This window comes from Chenopodium quinoa, unplaced genomic scaffold, assembly GCF_001683475.1.
Source record: "Chenopodium quinoa cultivar QQ74 unplaced genomic scaffold, ASM168347v1, whole genome shotgun sequence".
NCBI classification, from domain to species: domain Eukaryota; kingdom Viridiplantae; phylum Streptophyta; class Magnoliopsida; order Caryophyllales; family Amaranthaceae; genus Chenopodium; species Chenopodium quinoa.
The window spans coordinates 540,776-561,110 of NW_018744301.1; positions in this window are offsets into that span (position 1 = coordinate 540,776).

Here is a 20,335-nt window from a genome sequence, read left to right on the forward strand (position 1 = left end):
GAGCACCAAAGTTGCACTACGTAGCGATCATAGCGGGGTTTGGATCCACTCACGGATCACAACCTTCATAGTTTGGACAAATGTTGTGTTTTACATAACCAATTCCATTGGGGTTTTTTTTATTTGGGCAGTTGACATAAATGTCATTTTTTGTAAGTGGGATTTTTGTGATCGTTGACAGATTCACTCAGAAAAGCAAAACGAGTCACCTAGGTTGAGGAAAATCACCCCAATTAGTGATTATATTTACAAAAATGTCTTTAGCACAAGACAATTCAACAAATGCATCCCAATTGACGACTTTTAGTGGGTCAAGGTATTTTTTCGAGTGAAACTGTAAGGGTTCACTATGTAATCTCATTTTAAGTATAAAATCACTCACGAGTAGTTTTTGTAAGGTTTTAAGGGTTATGTGTTTAGGCTTAATGAAATTGGCAAAATAAAACATGACACCTGTCAAGGCCTTACTTCCAAATAAAAGAGAACAATAAACAATTTAATCATATCAGATTGTCAATTAATCCATCGGGTTATTATAATGGGATCTGGGCTTATTTTTATGGAGATGGATAATTGATACAACCTTATACAACTAAATGATTAATCTTAGCCTCATGTTTGGAAATGAGGCCATAACCTTATATTAACTAACATTCATTATTGAAAAGAAAAATGCAAAGTTATGATTCATTCTTGTGTTATGGAAAGGGTTTGAAATAAAAATAGTTCATAAAATTATAAAAGTTTTTATTTCTAAAATCGTCATAAAAAAAAGTCAACGATTCTTAAAATATCATTTATTTTCGATATCATCTTAATGTAAGATTATGTTTCCTCAAAAACAATAATTTAAGAACAAAAAATTAATGTTTATTAAAACTCTTATTTCTAAAGTCATCTCTAGAATAAAGTTCCTTAACCTCTTTTATTTCGAAAATCATCTTTAGATTAAATTAAGACATCATAATAATAATAATAATAAAAGATAATTAAAGTTCCATGAGTTAAAATTAAGACATCATCTTAGACAAACACATGAATGCGTTAACACTATATACTTTAAATGCATAAAAAATGAAATGCAAAATGCAATTAACCCCCATTTTTTTATAACCTATCAACTCACCAGCTTGGCTTTCTAATATGGAGTAATGAAATATTTAGGGCTAATTTATCACCTAATATCGTCGTTACTCCTATTGGTAACATCACATGGGAACAAACACATTAGCTAGCATAATAATAATAGTTAAGGAAATTAAGAAACGAATAAGGATAATACCTTGAACTAGATGTAGCTATTTTTTGGATAACCCCTTTTGCCTATCAAGGATTAAAAGATGATAACTCCTTAATTAAAGTGAAATAAGAGAGACTACTAAGTGATACATTTTGGAATTTTTTAGATATTAAAAGAAATTAGTGCAAAATAAAGTTAATGACCCTTTCTTTCTTATTTTTTATTAAGGAAAATAAACTCGAGAAATAAAACTAAATCTTGAGAGATAAACTCTTTTTTTTGGTTTTAATGAACACTTAAGCAATTAAACTTAATTTTTTGAACAACGATAATAAAGAAAAATAATACTTGAACTTAAAATATTTTTTTCTTATGGTTTTTTTTTTTTTTTTTATAGAAATTAAAGATAATAACAATACTAAACTAAAGATGATGACTTAATTAGATAATTCTTTTTATAAGCTAATAACTTAAAAATAAAGCTAAGTTAAAGTGATTTTAACTAAAGCAAAAGATTAGACGAGAATTTTAGAGAGAGAATTAGTAGGAAATTTTGGTGTGTTAAAATGAGAAAATAGGGGGTATTTATAGTAAAATAAAGGGGTTAATTTGTAAATAAAATAAAATAAATAAAAGGTAATTCAAGGATTTAAATGGTAAATATCAAGATTTTGGTAATAATGAAGATCTTGATATTAAATTCTTTTTTTTTTATGTAACAAACTAATTAATTGTCTTACAGCACTCAAACTAATAAAATAAAGAAAATTGTAACTAAATCATACTCTAATAATGATAAAAAAAAAGTTCTAAAATGCCACGGTATTACAAAAAGAAGATGTATATAACTAAGTCATGTCAAAACTCAAAAATACTCACGTGGTGTACATATGACAGAGTACCTAAACCTACTAAGTGATTATTATACTCACCAAGGTACTAAAACAACATATATAAAGTAAATAACTCCCTAAGATGTCAGCTCGGAAAGTTACTCAAAGACATAAAGTTACAATACTTGTAGGGTAAGATAAAATATTTTCAGAGCTTATATATAAAAATAAGAATTAATCTATGCCCTTATTAGACATTACATATAAATTTACCAAAGAGCATCTAACCATACGACAAAATCTTATATGCACAAGCATTACAATTAATGACCCTTACTAAAAAAAGTAAAGTAATGTAAATCATATAAAAAAGTCATATAACATAAAAATTGACGTGGTCAAAGTAAAAATATACTATGTAAAACCATATAACAAAAAAGTTGACATGGTTAAGAGTAATAATTATTAAGTTATTGAGTCATACGACATAAAGTTAACGTGGTCAAGAGTAAAATATATTCCCTTAACCGAACAACTTTTTACAAAAAGTGAACTATTATTCTGTCTTACTCTATTAAAATACAAATTTATATTTATTACGGTCATATTATTTCACCATCGACGATGACAAGAGATACAAAATTAGACGAAAACAAACTAAAAAAACGAAAAAAAATCAACCAAAGGGGACATGATCCATAAAAGGGGCTTCACCATCATGAAGTGGTTGTAGCTAATTGCTACAAACTCAAATTACTACTATAGCTCCATGCATATTCATGTCCCCATAATCTGAATGATCACTGTTACTCCATACGTTCATATCCCTTACAATTCGCATTATATTTCAAAAGCTAACGATACTATACTATGCGTCTTTATATATTTCGGCAATTATCGGCCCGTTTTACTCTTATCCACATACTTGCTTCTTCTCGATAGAAGATCATTGATTCAATCGATCCGAATTGATAATTATCAGAAACAATGTTAATAGCGAGATAAAAAAGAAAGTAGCATTATTTCACTATTGTCGATTGTTCATCAAAATTAACGAAAGGATAAAAAATTTAGACCGAAATAAGCAAGGCATAAAAAATAAATAAGATGAATAAAAAATAAAAAGAAAAGAAAAAGAAAGAAAAAAAAACAAAACGAAAATAAATGTCAGAAAGCCCATCCTATTATACTTTCCACAAAAGTGTAGATACCCAAATGTGTCTTCCCAAAAACCAAACTCAGTGATGAATACTCTTCACGTCACTTGATTATCGGATGAGGTGAAGTGTGAAAAGTATTGTGATGTGTTAGTTTTAATAAAAATATTTCTTTCTATTTTTTAAAGTCTTCTCTATTTTTGAAAATAACCATTCAAATTTAGCTTGGTCGATGATATGGGTCCAATAATAGTGTATTTAGGTCAAGCTCATAAAGAACATTCCAATGATATATTATAAGCCCAATTCCGATGAATAATTAAGAAGTTATGGTCCAAACACTAATTTGGGTCTAAAATGGTTTTATGGCCGAATGATCTAGTTTAGGGCCAATTAATTATTATTCCTAAAATTATTAGGATTGATTATAGTCTACTAGAATAGTCTAGAAGGTTATTTTGAGTTATATTAGCATTAGGATTGATAATTAATCTTATAGAAAAAAACAATGAATTTGTTTTGAAAAAATACAAGTGTTTTATTATGAAAAAATTTGATTTAAAACTGATTAAAATGGAGTTTTGATTGCTTAGTTATATTAAGAAAAGGATTCCGTACTAAAAGCGCGTTTTATCTTTTAATTGTCGCCAAACGACAAGCCTGTCGCCAAACGACAGGGCTTGTCGGCTTGCGTGATTCCTGTCGCATGGCGATAGACTCTATCGCTCGCGACGGGGATTAGTTTTATTCCAATTCAAATTTTGATTTGTTTCTATCGATTCTGGACTATTTTCTTATAAATAATGGTCGTATTTCCCCATTTTCATTTATTAACAATCATAAAAATTCATCTATTCTCTCTCTCTCTAAAAGCTAGAAGTTTATTCTCTATTTATTCTTTTTCTAAACCTTCCCCTTTTCAAAATTCCACATTTCCAAGTTCTAGACACACATAGCGAAGTTCGGAGTTGCCTTCGCTCTTGACGTGAAAGGTTGATAATTTCTGAGGGTTTGGTCCCAAATCTCTATTTTAATTATTATTTAATTGTTTGATTTAATATTTTCCTTGAAGTTACTAACGTGTGTATTTTGTTATTAGAAAGAGATAAGAAGCATCCAAGTAAGTAATTTAATTGTTATTCTTTTCATATAGAAAGCATGTTTATATTATTTTGATTCCTAGTATCATGTCAGGATGTCTTTGTGATTCCTAGTATCATGTTTAGGGTAATAACTAATATTTCTAATATCATGTATGTTTCTAGTATCAAGGCCAAACCGCTGGCCATTTAAAAAAAAAAAGTGGGATATACCCTTTTCTTCTCCTCCCTGCAAAATTTCAGCGCACTTCACTTAGCTTCTTCGTTCTCACTTCACTCCTCCTCTCTGTCTCCCGCCTTCACTCCTCCTCTCTATCTCCCTCGTCCTCACGTCTCTTCTCACTTCTTCAGATTCCAGCCACCACCACCACCACTCCATTCATATTCAATTTTTTTTATTTGGCTATTAATTGAAGCTGCGTTTGGGGGTCGTGGGTCAAGGCTGCTGCTGGTGGTGGGTCGAGGCTGCTGCTGGTGGTTGCTCGAGGCTGCCGGTGTTTGGTGGTGGTGCATGTTTGAGGGTGTTGTTCAACCGAGCCCAAGCACGCATTCTTCAATCTTCAATCTTTGTCTTTCTCACTCTCAAATTAGGGTGAGTTCTTGGTAAATTTTAGTTTCATATGTATTAATTAGTATTAATTGTTTGGTATTCCAAAATTTCAAGTTAGGGTTTCAAGTAGTTAATCCAAGTTTCATATGTATATATATATTGTTTGAATTTGAGTAACTTTGAATGAAATTTATGAATAGAATATATATTAGTTAACATTTTAGTTTGTTAAATGTGGTTAGTAAATTGCAATGTATGAATATAATGGATTGCTATATATATATATATATATATAGATAAGTAAACTTAGTTTGATTTTGTATGTATGTTAATTTAATTATTAGCCCTATTTAAATTAATGAACTTGGTTATTGTTGAATGTCAAATAAATGCAAATAATAATTGAATGCTTGCATCATTATTTGCCTAGATACCCGTTCGAGTCTTTCTCAATAGGAGAAAGTCTTGAATAGTCCCCAGTTGGGACTGTTCTTGGACGTTTAATCTCACTTAGGTAGTGAATGTATGTCTCTTTTTCGATTTTAAGGAATATCCGGGATTCTCATTTTCTCACCATGTTCTCTAGGTACATATGTAGGAATATCCGGGTAAGTTGGGAAATGCTGCTGGATTTTCCTTAAAATTGAAAAGTTGACATACATTCACTAGTGAGATTAGACGTTCAAGGATGGGTTAGGTTGGAGTGATAAGGACCTTTTAGGAGCATTCATTTTTACGATTTATGGATGATATATATGCTATGTACTTTGATTACATAATATATGTTACATTTATCATTGTTTAAAATGTGTTGGTATGTTTAAAGGCAATTTAAATCGTCAATGGATCGCGGTTGGATGTATGGTAGACGTGATACATTGGAATTTTTTAATGGGGTTCAAGAGTTTTGCAAGAGTGCTTCACAATATCAGCTTAGAACGGGTGTCAATTACCTTTATTGTCCTCGTGTCAATTGTAATAATGTCATAAGGGTCAATAGTGTGGATACCATCATGGCTCATGTACAATGTCATGGGTTTAGGCCTCAATATCATGTTTGGGTTTGGCAAGGTGAGAAGGGATCGTATAGTGAGAATGTTGTTGGCAATGAGACGCATGTTGGAAGTGCCAAGATTCATGTTGAAGAAGAAAATGGGAGTGATGATGGTGGTGAAGGGGATGACACCGAGGATGGTGGTGGTGATGATCACTTGGATGAGATGATGCGTGATGTCGAAGGTGAATTTGGTGATTGACCTGATGTATTTGAGTCATTATCAGAGGCTGCCAAAAAACCTTTGTATCCCGGGTCCAAAAAATACACAAAACTCTCAGCCGTGCTTACACTATTTAACATTAAGTCTAAGCATAACTTGAGTGACACTAGTTTCACTTCTTTGTTGACTGCGTTATGTGATATGTTGCCAGATGGGAATGAACTTCCTAATTCCAATTATTATGCAAAGAAACTAATGTGTCCATTTGGTTTGCAGTATAAAAAGATACATGCATGTCCTAATGACTGTGTTCTGTATCGAAATGAATATGAAGAGTTGGAGGAGTGTCCACGTTGCGGTAAGTCGCGTTACAAGCGATCAAGCTGCAATGCTGGTAGTAAAGGACCTCCTGCCAAGGTGTTGTGGTATCTTCCTATTATTCCAAGGTTAAAGCGTCTATTTTCAATACCAAAAGACGCCAAGAACCTGAGATGGCATGCTGAAGGAAGAAAGAAAAATGGTTTGTTGAAGCATCCTGCTGACTCTCCAGAATGGAAGAACATCAATATGAAGTTTAGGGCATTTGGTGGTGAAGTCAGAAATTTAAGGCTTGGGTTGTGCACGGACGGTATGAATCCATTTGGCACTCTTAGTACTAAACACAGCACATGGCCGGTTATTTTAATGATTTACAACTTGCCTCCGTGGTTGTGTATGAAACGGAAATATATAATGGTTTCACTTTTAATAACGGGGCCAAGGCAACCTGGAAACGACATTGATGTTTACCTTGAGCCCCTTATTGATGATTTGAGAAAGATGTGGGACGAAGGTGTTACCGTTTATGATGCCCATAAGAACGAGATGTTTCTTTTGCGTGCTGCCCTTATATGGACCATCAATGATTTTCCTGCATATGGCAATCTGTCTGGGTACAAGAACAAAGGGCATAAAGCATGTCCCATTTGTATTGATGACACACCGAACGTGTACCTTGACCACTATGGAAAAGATGTGTACGTGAGGACCCGAAGATTTCTTAGGCGCGATCATCCGTATCGTAAGCAGAAAAAGGCCTTCGATGGGAAAGTTTAGGAGGGGGTTGCGCCTAGGACATTGAGTGGAAAGGAGGTTTATGAGAGAGTGAAGGGTATTCCATGTGTTTTTGGTAAAACAACGAAATCAATTGACTCACACACTCTCTTTAAAAAGGAATCAATCTTTTGGAAGCTTGAGTACTGGAAAGAACATGATGTTAGACATTGTCTCGATGTGATGCATATAGAGAAGAATGTTTGTGATGCAATTCTGGGGACAATTATGAACATTCCTGGAAAAACGAAGGATGGAAAGAATGCGCGGTTAGATTTGCAAGAGTGGGGTGTTCGTCCGAAGTTGTGGTTTCAAGCTAAGGTAGGGATGGCGAAGGTTAAGGAAAAGGGAAACGAAGATGGTGGTCAAAACCGTAAGGGGAAGCGCAAGGACAAGGCCACGGGTATCGTAAAGAAGAAAGGTGATGGAAAAGGAAAAAACCAAAAGGTGTATTTACCTCCAGCTTGCTACACATTATCAAAGGAAGAAAAACGGAGGTTTTATGCTTGTTTGTATGACATTAAGCTTGCTTCTGGGTTCTTGTCAAACATGAAAAGGTTTGTTTCCTTAAATGGAGAATTGAAGTTGACAAGTATGAAATCCCATGATTGTCACATGATGATGCAAGTTTTCCTACCGATTGCACTTCGTGGAATTTTACCAAAGCACGTGAGAGAAGTTATAACAAGCCTCTGTGGGTTTTTCAATACTATCTGCAGCAAAGTTCTTGATCCCTTTACACTTGATGCTCTCCAGGCGACTGTTGTGGTAACTTTGTGCAAATTTGAGATGTTTTTCCCACCTTCACTTTTTGACATAATGGTGCATTTGATTCTGCATTTGGTTCGTGAGATTAAGTTGTGCGGTCCAGTATTTATGAGGTGGTGCTACCCTTTTGAACGACACATGGATACACTGCAAGATAAAGTAAGAAATCCAGCCCATCCGGAAGGCAGTATGATACAAGGAATTGTGTCCAAGGAGATTGGGAATTTCGTGGCAGAGTATGTTGCCGTTGCCGAACCTATTGGGCTTCCTACATCCCGACATGAAGGGAGACTTGATGGTCATGGCACAATCGGGTCAAAAAGGATTTGGGCTGCTCGAGATCAAATCATGCAAGCTCACTTATTTGTGCTTCATCATATTGCGGAGGTTCACCCATATTTAGAAGAGCACATGGATAGTTTGCGTTTTGAATATCCATCAAAAGAGGAAAGAGCACTAATGCAGTTGCATAATAAGATGTTTGTGAAGTGGTTCCATGATCGTGTGATGCGTCAATTGGATGAGACTGTGTCTGATACAATAAAGAGGCTAGCTTATGGTCCAAAGGAAGATGTTCATTCATTTGAGGGATATGATATAAATGGGTACACATTTTGGACTGAAAGTCAGGATCAAAAATCCTCATCGACTCAAAATAGTGAGGTCACTCTTGTGGCTTCATCAAGAGAGTTTTCAAGTGCGAATGATACATCACCAGTTGACGCACTTTTATCATACTATGGACGAATTAAGGAAATATGGGAACTAGATTACCGTGACTTCAAGGTTGGTCTATTCAAGTGTAAATGGGTCGATAATAATAGGCGCAACGTGAGAAATGATGACTTCACTCTTGTAGATCTTGGCCACTTGCGGGATAGTCTTGAACCATTCATCCTTGCATCTCAAGCTTAGCAAGTGTTCTATGTAACTGACCCGTCCGATCCAAGATGGTCCATCGTCCTGTCTGGAAAAAGGAGAATTTTAGGGATTGGAGAGGTTGAGGACGAGGAAGAATATGATGCATTTGATGATTCTCCCCCTTTCACTGCTCCTACACTTGATGTAGCAACTGATGTAGATGATGATGCTACTTATATTCGATCTGACCACAATGAGGGAATACACGAATGAGGTACTTTTATTAATGCATGTTTTATTTACTAAATATCTTATGCTCCAACAACTTTGTTTATTTCGGAAAGTTTTTTATTTTTTTGTATTTTCAACGTATAAGCATGTAATATGAACTAAATATATGAATTTTTTAGAGGATTATATATATGTGAATTTGTTATGAAACCAAAGAAGTTGGGTAAGTGTTTGTCTTTCATCGTGCCTCAGAATTGATTGCCATTAATGATGACTAACAACATGCTTTGCTTGTTTACTGTAGGTGTGCGCATATCATGGATCCTGATGAGAACCTTCATTCTGATGAGGATATGGATGATGATGATGGTGACGAGTTGTATGATGTTAATAAGGAGACGGATATGGGGGAACCGGAAGACCAAGCTTATGACCAGTTCCAACATAAGCTTGATGAATTTGAGCGTATAGCTGAAACTGCCCCACCTATTGATGATAATGTATTTACCGAATTTGTAGGTGATTCACATTGTGAAACTCAAATGCAAAGGCAAGTGAAAAAAACCGGTGGTGGAGGAGGGGTAAAGCCACCGGTGAAAAGAAGGAGTAGGGGTGCAACTAAAGCTTTCAAGAAACCCGGCGTTCCTATGGTGCTTGAGTTTGATGAGTTAGGTCAACCTACTGGCCAATGGCGCGACAAATTTTCTAGTCAAGTTGGCATTATAACTCGTAAAATACCAATAACACTTGAGTTTTCCGAGATACCTTACGGGTTGCTTCAAACATTTTGGGACGATACTATGGTAAGTATTTATTTCAATCAAAATTTTATTTTAAATTCAAACATTTTGGGGCTGCTGTTTAGGTGCTGCAGCTGGCCTGGGCAGCAGCCTGGGCTGCTGCCTGGGTGCTGCAGCTGCTTGGGCCGCTGCAGCTGGCCTGGGCAGCAGCCTTGGTGCTGCAGCTGCCTGGGCAACAGCCTGGGTGCTGCATCTGCCTGGGCTGCTGCAGCTGCCTAGGCTGCTGCCTTGCCCGATTCTCGGGTTTTTTTTTTTCCATTTTTTTTTCTATTTCCTAACGTGGATGTTTGCGCCAAGTACAGAGTATGTTCCATATTCCTGATGAGCCAGGCAAGAGAAAAGTCTTTGAAGCTTTTGTACAGGAGAGATTTAAAAAATTCAAGAGTTACTTGAGGACGAGATGGATCCATAAGAGAAGAAAGAGAAGACCAAAGAAAAATGTGCCTGCAGATGGAGAAGAAGAGAAACGTGATAAGAAACCGTGGGATTTATATCCACAAATAACGGTGGATGATTGGGAGAAGTTTGTGGGAAAATCTTCCACTAGGGCCGCACTTGTATGTTTTTATTTATCAATAGAGTCGGCTACTCATATTTAGTTTCTTACAATGACTGATGCTAACATATATTTCTGAATGTGTAGGAAAAAAGCGAACAAGCTAGAATCAAAGCCATCATATGGGTTGTAAGACCTTTGCGGAGTCAAGACCAAAGTGGGTCAAAGCGGGTCTATACCCCAAATCCATAATGTCATCAACTGATAAACCACTTTTTTCCACGTCACAACTTTGGTTAATCGTGCAATCGACTGGTGGTGTGCTATGCATGGGATGGACAAGGAAACCGGCAAGTATGTCATGCAACCGGATAAGAAAGTAGTAGCAGATGCACTTGTAAGCAAATTTTTCTACTTATTAATTATATTTCCTTGTTAATTACAATGTACTAAGATCTGATAAATTTTTGTGTTGTTAAATCTCGAGCATACTTCGGAAGTGATTGAAGGCAAGCTGACTCCAAGCATCGAACATGATCCTTTCACCTTAGCTTTAGGAAAACCATACCACCCTGGGCGAGTAATTGGTTTTGGCGGGAAACAACTAGGGTGGGAGAAGGTGATGGGTTCAGAATACACCAAATCAGCAAAAAGCAGATCAAGTGTTAATTCGCCACATCGGATTGATGAGAAGGAAAAGGAATCAATTAAGGCAAAGATACGCGCGGAGCTGCAGGAACAGATGCAAAGTCAATTCAATGCCATTCTGAAGCACATGAACTTTCCGCCTTTGCCATTTCCCTCGAGTACCCCAGTAGACTCATGTAGTCACCTGGGAGGCCCTGAGGACGATCCAGTAGTTGAGAGAGAGGTAATTTTAGTACAAGGACGAATTACGTCATATGAAGTTCGTCTAATGAGGTCGTTTGCATGTTTAATTATTTTACTTTTCCAGGATCCAAGTCCTATGGATGCAGAGTCACTGAAGAGAGCAAATCCGATGCCTTAACCTTTCCCAGATGTTAAGGTGAACTTCACTACGTAATCAACTTTTCTTATGTTAGGCTTTCGTTTATTATTTCTTAACTTATGTCCTAACTCCTAACCAAATATGTAGGAAGAGACGCCTTGTGAGCTTCTTCACCCCGAGGAAACAACTGGTGGACAGTTGCAGTTGGTGGGGTATGGTAGTGCACAACCTTTTGACAAGGTGCATATTAAGTCTAATACTAGCACCCGTTACATCTCGGTCGGGATCGATTCTATAGTTGTTGGGTTTGAGGACTTACCACTACCGGTGCCTAGAGAGGAATATGATTTTTTTAAGCTGCGTGACGCGACCGGGAGCTTTGTGCAATGGCCACGTGATCGGTTGAGGTTGGTAGGAGGGGTAAGTAAACAATACTTGTATGTAACTAGTATGTAACTAGATTAACATGTGCTTTGTGCAATGACCATGTTTTTTTATGCTACTAGATTACTATGGAAATTCATTCCGCTAAAAGGAAGAAGGTGGAGAAGCAAAAATCCAAGGAAGAAGGTCCTCCGAAAATGGAACAAGGACAAGTGTCGAAGAAGAGTTCGAGAGCTTCATGTACTCCACTAGTAGAAGCCAAAGTCCTTAGGTCGCTTTCGAAAGCGTGTACTTTTCTTCACAACCGTGTTAGTGAGTTTCCTACGGGTACACATATTTAAGTGAACTTGCCTAAGGCATTGTTCCACTATGATGAGGATTCGATCGCATACATTTCTAGAGAGGATGTGACGGAATTTCTAACCGGTTCCATGCTTAACATTTCCATCATTCAAACATTCATGAGGTAAATTAACGAGACTATTTCTAAACATATTGTATTTTTGATATTTTCGTACCAAAACAATGCAACTAGTAATTACTTGCACACATTACTTTCTTGAAGGTCACTACAGGAGCTCCTTGCTAGTAAACCCGATGGTGAAGCAGCAGTTGGGTGGTTATGCCCCAAGCAGACCTCCGTAACCAAATGCTTGCATAACCCTCGTGATGTGATAGATTACCTTGAGCGGGGTATTAGAGAATCAATGCGTGCGGGAAACAAGTTCTTATTAGCCCCTTGTTTTGAGGAGTAAGTTTAAATATGTCACTCTTAATTTGTTTATTAAGTATAGATGTTGACGCATAACAATTGATGGATTGATATTTGCTTTAATATACATGTAGTCTACATTGGAGCCTTATGGTGATTTGTGTTTCCAATAACACAATCTACTACTTTGACTCGTCTCGTATATGGCCACCAAGGAAGTTGCTAGTGAATAACCTATTGAATAGGTACATACCGCTTTATATATTTTGTTTTGTATCTTCACCTAAGTGATTGAGTGGCTATGTTCCTAAATCGTTTGTTTTTTTTTTTGAAGTGTTATGAAGAAGTTGAATTGTCGTTCGGTTGCGGGTCCCACGTGGAAATATGCGAAGGTAAATCCTTGATATATTGATTTATTTAATAAAATTGCCTTGAGTTTTATCATAGCATGACTATTTTAACTTTGTGTCATTTTAGTGTGTGCAACAAGACAACGGCGTTGACTGTGCCCTATACGTGATGAGGTTTATGAATGACATAGTCAATAGGTGCACTGAAGCCCAACACATTGAGGAGGTACTTGTTTTTACTTTTTTCCGATTTGATTTCGGGTAAAAGTCGTCCTAAAACTAAGTATAATGATAATTTGCTATGATTCCAAACATTAGACACCTAAGACAAGTTGTAATTGACATGTTATGATAAAGAAATAGCTCATTAGATAAGAACTGTAGAAATCGGGCAACGTAGTAGTGAAATAGGCGATTTCATGTAAAAGCCGTCCTAAAACTTAGTATAATGGTAATTTGCAACGATTTCAAACATTAGACACGTAAGAATAGTTATAATTGACATGTTATGATAAAGAAATTACTCATTAGATAAGAAATGTAGAAATCGGGCAAAGTAGTAGTGAAATAGGCGATTTTGGGTAAAAGCCGTCCTAAAACTTTGTAGAATGCTAATTTCCTATGATTTCAAACATTAGACACCTAAGACAAGTTATAATTGACATGTTATGATAAAGAAATTGCTCATTAAATAGGAAATTAAGAAACCGGGCAAAGTAGTAGTGAAATAGGCAATTTCGGGTAAAAGTCGTCCTAAAACTTAGTATAATGCTAATTTGCAATGATTTCAAACATTAGACACGTAAGACTAGTTATAATTGACATGTTATGATAAAGAAATTGCTCATTAGGTAAAAAATGTAGAAATTGGGAAAGTGAGCACCCGAGGCAACAACCTCGGGTTATGCCAGGCAGCTGCAAGCAGCCAGCCACCAAACCGCAACAGCTGCCAGGCAGCCGCAGCAGCAGCCTAGGCAGCTGCCCAGGCAGCAGCTACACAGGCAGCTGCAGCAGCCACCTGGCAAGTGCACAGGCAGCTGCAGCAGCCACCAGGGAGCTGCACAGGCAGCTGCAGCAGCCACCAGGAAGCTGCAACAGTCACTAGGCAGCTGCAGCAGCCACTAGGCAGCTGCCAAGGCAGCTCCTGCAGCCACCAGGAAGCTGCCAAGGCAGCTGCAGCAGCCACCAGGCAGCTGCCTCCTCTTGCAGCAGCCCAGGCAGCATCCGTTCAAGAAACCGAGCCGTTCATGCAATTTTGTGTAATTTTTACGTACTTGCATTGTTAGTGAATTATGGGCAATGTTTGTGAAAAAAATTCCAAACGGAAAAAAATGTAAAAAATGGGCAAGTATAAGTGGAATAGGCGATTTTGGGTAATGGCCGTCCTAAAACTGAGTAAAATAATCTTTTTCTATGATATAAAACATTAGACACGTAAGACTAGTAATTGACATGTTATGATAGATAAATAGCTCATTAGATAAGAAATGTAGAAAACGGGCAAAGTAGTAGTGAAATAGGCGATTTTTGGTAAAAGTCGTCCTAAAAATTAGAAGAATGCTATTTTGCTATGATTTCAAAAATTGGACACCTAAGACTTGTTGTAATTGACATGTTATAATAGATAAATAGCTCATTAGATAAGAAATGTAGAAAACGGGCAAAGTAGTAGTGAAATAGGCAATTTTTGGTAAAAGCCGTCCTAAAAATCAGAAGAATGCTAAGTTGCTATGATTTCAAACATTAGACACCTAAGACTTGTTGTAATTGACATGTTATGATAGATAAATAGCTCATTAGATAAGAAATGCAGAAAAACGGGCAAAGTGGTAGTGAAATAGGCGATTTGGGTAAAAGCCGTCCTAAAACTCAGTAGAATGATAATTTGCTATGATTTCAAAAATTATACACCTAATACTATTTATAATTGACATGTTATGATAAAGAAATTGCTCATTAGATAAAAAATGTAGAAATCGGGCAAGTTAGAAGTCAAATCGGCGATTTTTGGTAAAAGCCGTCCTAAAACTTAGAAGAATTCTAATTTTATATGATTTCAAACATTAGACACCTAAGATTAGTTGTAATTGACATTTTATGATAGATAAATAGCTCATTAGATAAGAAATGTAGAAAACGGGCAAAGTAGTAGTGAAATAGGCGATTTTTGGTAAAAGTCGTCCTAAAAATTAGAAGAATGCTAATTTGCTATGATTTCAAACATTAGACACCTAAGACTAGTTATAATTGAAATTTTATGATAAAGAAATTGCTCATTAGATAAGAAATGTAGAAATTGGGCAAGTTAGAAGTCAAATAGGCGATTTTTGGTAAAAGCCGTCCTAAAACTTAGATGAATGCTAATTTGCTATGATTTCAAACATTAGAAGCCTAAGACTAGTTGTAATTGACATGTTATGATAGATAAATAGCTCATTAGATAAGAAATGTTGAAAACGGGCAACGTAGTAGTGAAATAGGTGATTTTGGGTAAAAGCCGTCCTAAAACTTAGTAGAATGCTAATTTGCTATGATTTCAAACATTAGACACCTAAGACTAGTTATAATTGACATGTTATGATAAAGAAATTTCTCATTAGATAAGAAATGAAGAAATCGGGCAAAGTAGTAGTGAAATAGGCGATTTTGGGTAAAAGCCGTCCTAAAAATTTAATGAATGCTAATTTGCTATGATTTCGAACATTAAACACCTAAAACTAGTTGTAATTGACATGTTATGATAGATAAATAGCTCATTAGATAAGAAATGTAGAAAACGGGCAAATTGGTAAAAGCCGTCCTAAAACTTAGTTCGTTGAATGCTAAATCGGGCAAGTTAGAATGATGTTTGAAATATTTAACATATATATATTATTATTTTTTAATTACTAGTTTGAATTTTATGTAATATATGAATGATGTTTAATGTTTGGTATTTTTTTCTTTTCAAAGGTTTGTAAGATTCAAAGGGAAGGCCCTTTGACAAAGGAAGAAGTTGATGAAATTCGCGACATGTGGGCTTTTTTTTATTTTTTTTTATAAACAATTAATATTTAATTAATTAGTTACCATATCTTTTTTATTTTTAGTATGTAGTAAATCCATATGTACATTATATTACTTATTTTTAATTAGTACTATACATTATTTATGAGTTTTATATATGTTATTATTATTATGCATTTTATTGTTATTGAATTATTATTATTCCAAAATTTGTAATATTTTTAATTAATTATTATTAATTATTAATATTAATTAATAATATTAATTAACAATAATATTAATAATAATAATAATTTTTAAAAAACTGGATTAATGTGCATTTCAAAACAGGTCACTAATAATATTATTATTATTAATTATTATATAAATTAAAAAAAAAAAAATACAAATGGGAAGCGGTTTGGCGCCAAAATCGCTTGCCATTTGCACTGCACATAATCTAATTTGAAGTGCAAATGGCAAGCAGTTTTGGCGCCAAACCGCTTGCCATTCCCCCAAAATGGGAAGCGGTTCTGAACCGCTTGCCATTTACATGGCAATTGGCAAGCCCCCCAAACCCATGCGGTTCAGAACCGCTTCCCATAATGTTTTTTTTACTTGTGTTAGTATCATGTTAAGGATAAATATTTGATCTTTTTTTTTTTTTTTTTTTTTTTTTTTTTTTTTTTTTACAGCGGGTAAAAGGAGACTAGCTCCCAACAAACTCGACTCAAGAAATAAAACTACAGACAGACTTAGGCCTCTTCGCAGAGTTAGTAAAACCATGATACATCCAAGACATAGGGGGACTACTAACATGATTATCTAAGGGGGGATACAATGAGGTTGACTAATTCCGGTATGGATGTTAGGCATGAGAAGCTCGAGGTTTGATCCTTTACGTTTTCTTGTCCTGCAAAACTGATTCCTGTGATGAGAAACAACTGGCTTCTTCCACTTTCTCTTTTTCACATGCGACCTACCTAATCTTCTATTCTTCAAATTGTTGGAGCTAAAAATGAAAGTGATGGGGGTAGGGATGAGTGGCTCCTCCAGCTCCCCCTCTAAACCCATGGGGTCATCCTTATTAGATCCTACCGACTCCACTTCTGCTTGATCAGGAACGTGAAAGTCGTTTGTAGGCGTTTCGTTACCTTTCTCGATGCATATGGATGCTTTGCTGTAGTCAGTGGTGTTTGAGAGTATGTGAGCATCTGATTTTTCAAAATCAATAGTGGAAGTAGTGCCACTGTCAACAAACTGGTCAACATCTAGTGGGGGGGGGGGGAGATCTTCTTCTTCTTCCTCCTACGATTATCCCTGTTGCGTTTCTTTTCAACCGAACTTACCATTTCCTTAGGCACCGACACAACATCAGGACTTGTGCTATCCGTGTTAGTGAATTTTGAAGGGTACCTATTTGGGGCAGTCAATTTCTTTACGCGTAGGGTCATCCACGAGCCGGTTGATGTGTTGAAGAAGTTCATTGTTTTCCCTTGTTGAAGCTTGAAATAAGACAAGTAGGGGATCTTGAGGGATTGGTTTGTCCTCCTACTGTTGGAAAAAGAGTAAGTAGTTCCAACTTCATGATCCGATGCATGACTAGATCCTTGATTGTTCTTAGAGTAACTTGAAGCTTCCTCCCCGGAGACCAATGGGAAGAAGGCATTGTTGGTAATAATTGAACTCTCCACTTCCATTTCAATGACGGATTCAGTGACAGTTATGTTGGTCAGCCCGCTCTGTTCATCATTTCCCATTACCACACTATCGGTCCCTGATATAGAAACCTCACTGACCTTACCTTTCTTAATGTGGGTAGGATGGGTCGGGTGGGTAGACATGTTACTCCTCTTACCATGAGCCTTCTTAGGCTCTAGCCTGGCGACCTTGCCAAGATCCTCATCAATTTTCTGGACTTCCCTCCCACTCTTTAATTTGCCAAGAATATCATGATTGTTAGGTTCAACCTTAGCTGCCTTACTAAGGTCCTCATATGCTTCTTCAATCTGGAAGAGCTTAGCGTCTGCTAAGGCCCTTCTGTAGAAAGCTTTTGCATTACAACCATCATACTTAATGACTAAGGAGCAGAGTTCCTTAGTTTGTTCATAATCATGCACCTTAAGAGCACAAGCTGCAAGGTTTAATTCCAAAGAAATTGCAAGATTCCAAACTAAACTATTGTCCTCCCCATTTCTAGGAGAAACAAAGCAAAGAAATTTAAGACCTCTATCATACCTTTCTCCCGCATCAATAACCTCACCATTTTTGAAGTAGGCATTACCTTCCTCTTTTAGAAACTTGACATGGCGAAGAATATTACGGGAACAATTATTGGAAGCAAATTCAAAAATAATATCATCATAGTCATCATTTAGGTGAATGACCATGAGATCATTTATTAAGGATTGACACTCCATTGACAAACTGAAGAAAACAAGAAAGAAACAACTAAGACAAAGCAACAAGAGCCTTACATAGACTACCTATACAAGGTTTAGAAGCAGCTAGGAACGGTGGTGGAGAGATGCTATGGGACCTGTTTGACTCAGCCACAGTAAAGGGGAGGACACTGCCACTACAGCGGGGAGCACCGTCAAAAGAACGGCGTCATGTTGTTGTTGGAACCACCGTCCAAACAAACCCACTTCGACCTCAAAAGTGGGACCTCCCTAAGACCCAACTGCGAAAAGCACTTGCTGGTGATCAAAGAACAGCGTTAGAGTGGAGCTAGAGAGGGGGCGGTACGCCGACGATCGAGGAGAAGTGCCACCCACTCCGATCGCCGGCGTACCGATGAGTTAGCCTAGAAATCTTAGGCGGAGAAAGCTAAGTTTTGGTCTGCTGGTAGGCGGAGAAAACTAGGCCTACAAATCATTAATGGATAACTTGATGCTGTTATCTATCTAAACAAGAGATTATTGATCATTTTCCATTTCATGCTATTAATGGATAAATATTTGATCTTTAATGCTTAGTTACATGCTATTATTTTTCATTAATCTTGTTAGTATCATTCCTAGGTTCTTACTATTATTATTATGCGTTATTGAGATTTTTATTATGATTAGGATTGTTGTTATGATTATGTTACTTGATATTGTTGTTATTGCTTGATCACACCCTCTCTTGCATGATTGAAGAAAATTTGTACTTGTAATCACGCTTAATAAGATTGTTAGGAAATTAGGGTGTAATTATGTTTGATTAATGCGGAACAAATCAATGAAAAATAAGAATTGAGAAAAACAATAAAGAAGATAAACAAACAACACAAGTATTTACGTGGTTCGGTCAAAATAGACCTACATCCACGAGTGGGGGATTCGAGAGCTTCTTCACTATAATGGAGAAAGAAACAAGAGAATAATACAAGGAGTCTTAAATCTAATAAAACCCTAAGATTGTTCTCCAAGTATATTCAAATAGCCGTCATAGAAAAGATATAATTTTAGGAAATATTCCATCAATTATCCTAGAATAACCTAACTACCAAGCTATAGCTCGGAAGCTAGCTCATGCCTGCCGTAAGTCCTCATAGGGCCGAGCTATAGCTCACTCGCATAGAGCTATAGCTCGCAGTCTCGTTGCAAATTTCCAGCTTGGTCAGATTTGTGTAAAACGGTCATAACTTTCTTGTTTCTTATTGAAATTGGGAATATGACCTATCGTTGGAAAGCTCTTGAACCAAGATATTACCTCCAACTTGAATCATCTCATAATCAGTTGTAGTTTGAGAGATATAACGTTCAAAGTCAGCCCTACTAGATTTCGAGTCACAATTTAACAATCTCCACCTTGACTTGAAATCGACCAAAAACAAGGTAACTCTACCTTGAACCAGAAACCAAGAAGTAATGCTCATAATAAAATATAAAACCTCCACCTTAAACAAAACTCCATAAGCCTAATCACATTTGGCTATCACCAAACTGACATCTTCCATAACTTGTGAACCGGTGCTTCTCCGACCAAAAAAATTCCGTACACAAAACCATCACATGGCCTAGATTGAGAGTATAATGTCCCGACGCCAAGCATGCATATCAAAATTGACCACACTCTCTTCAAACACTTCTTCATCTCAAAAAATTAAACTAAAAAAAAAACTTAAGCAATTCTAGAAAAATAAATATAACATCAAGAATTTCTAAATTGCAATTGTACTTAGTAAATCACAAAAGTACCAAAATTGAGATAATAAATAGCATAACTAGAACAAAATCTAATGCATAACCAAGATTGCTACTTTATTGCAAACGAAAATCAAAAGTAATCTATCATAGACTCCATACCAAAAATCCACACGGTTTCTCGTTTTACCAAGAGATCTCAAAGGGGAACTTATTATCATGAAGAGATCGTAGAAACCGCAACCCCAAAGCTCGTAACTCTAAAGTGCATAATCATCATCATCGTCGGTATTGGCAATATTTGTGGATTTGTCCTCATTGGACTTCTCCTCATTCTTCTTCTTTAATTTCCAACATTCGGCTTTGATGTGACCCTTCACATGACAATAGTTACAAACTTTTCCTTTACCAAAATTCTTATTACCACCATGAGCAACTAAAGCATTATTTTGAGCC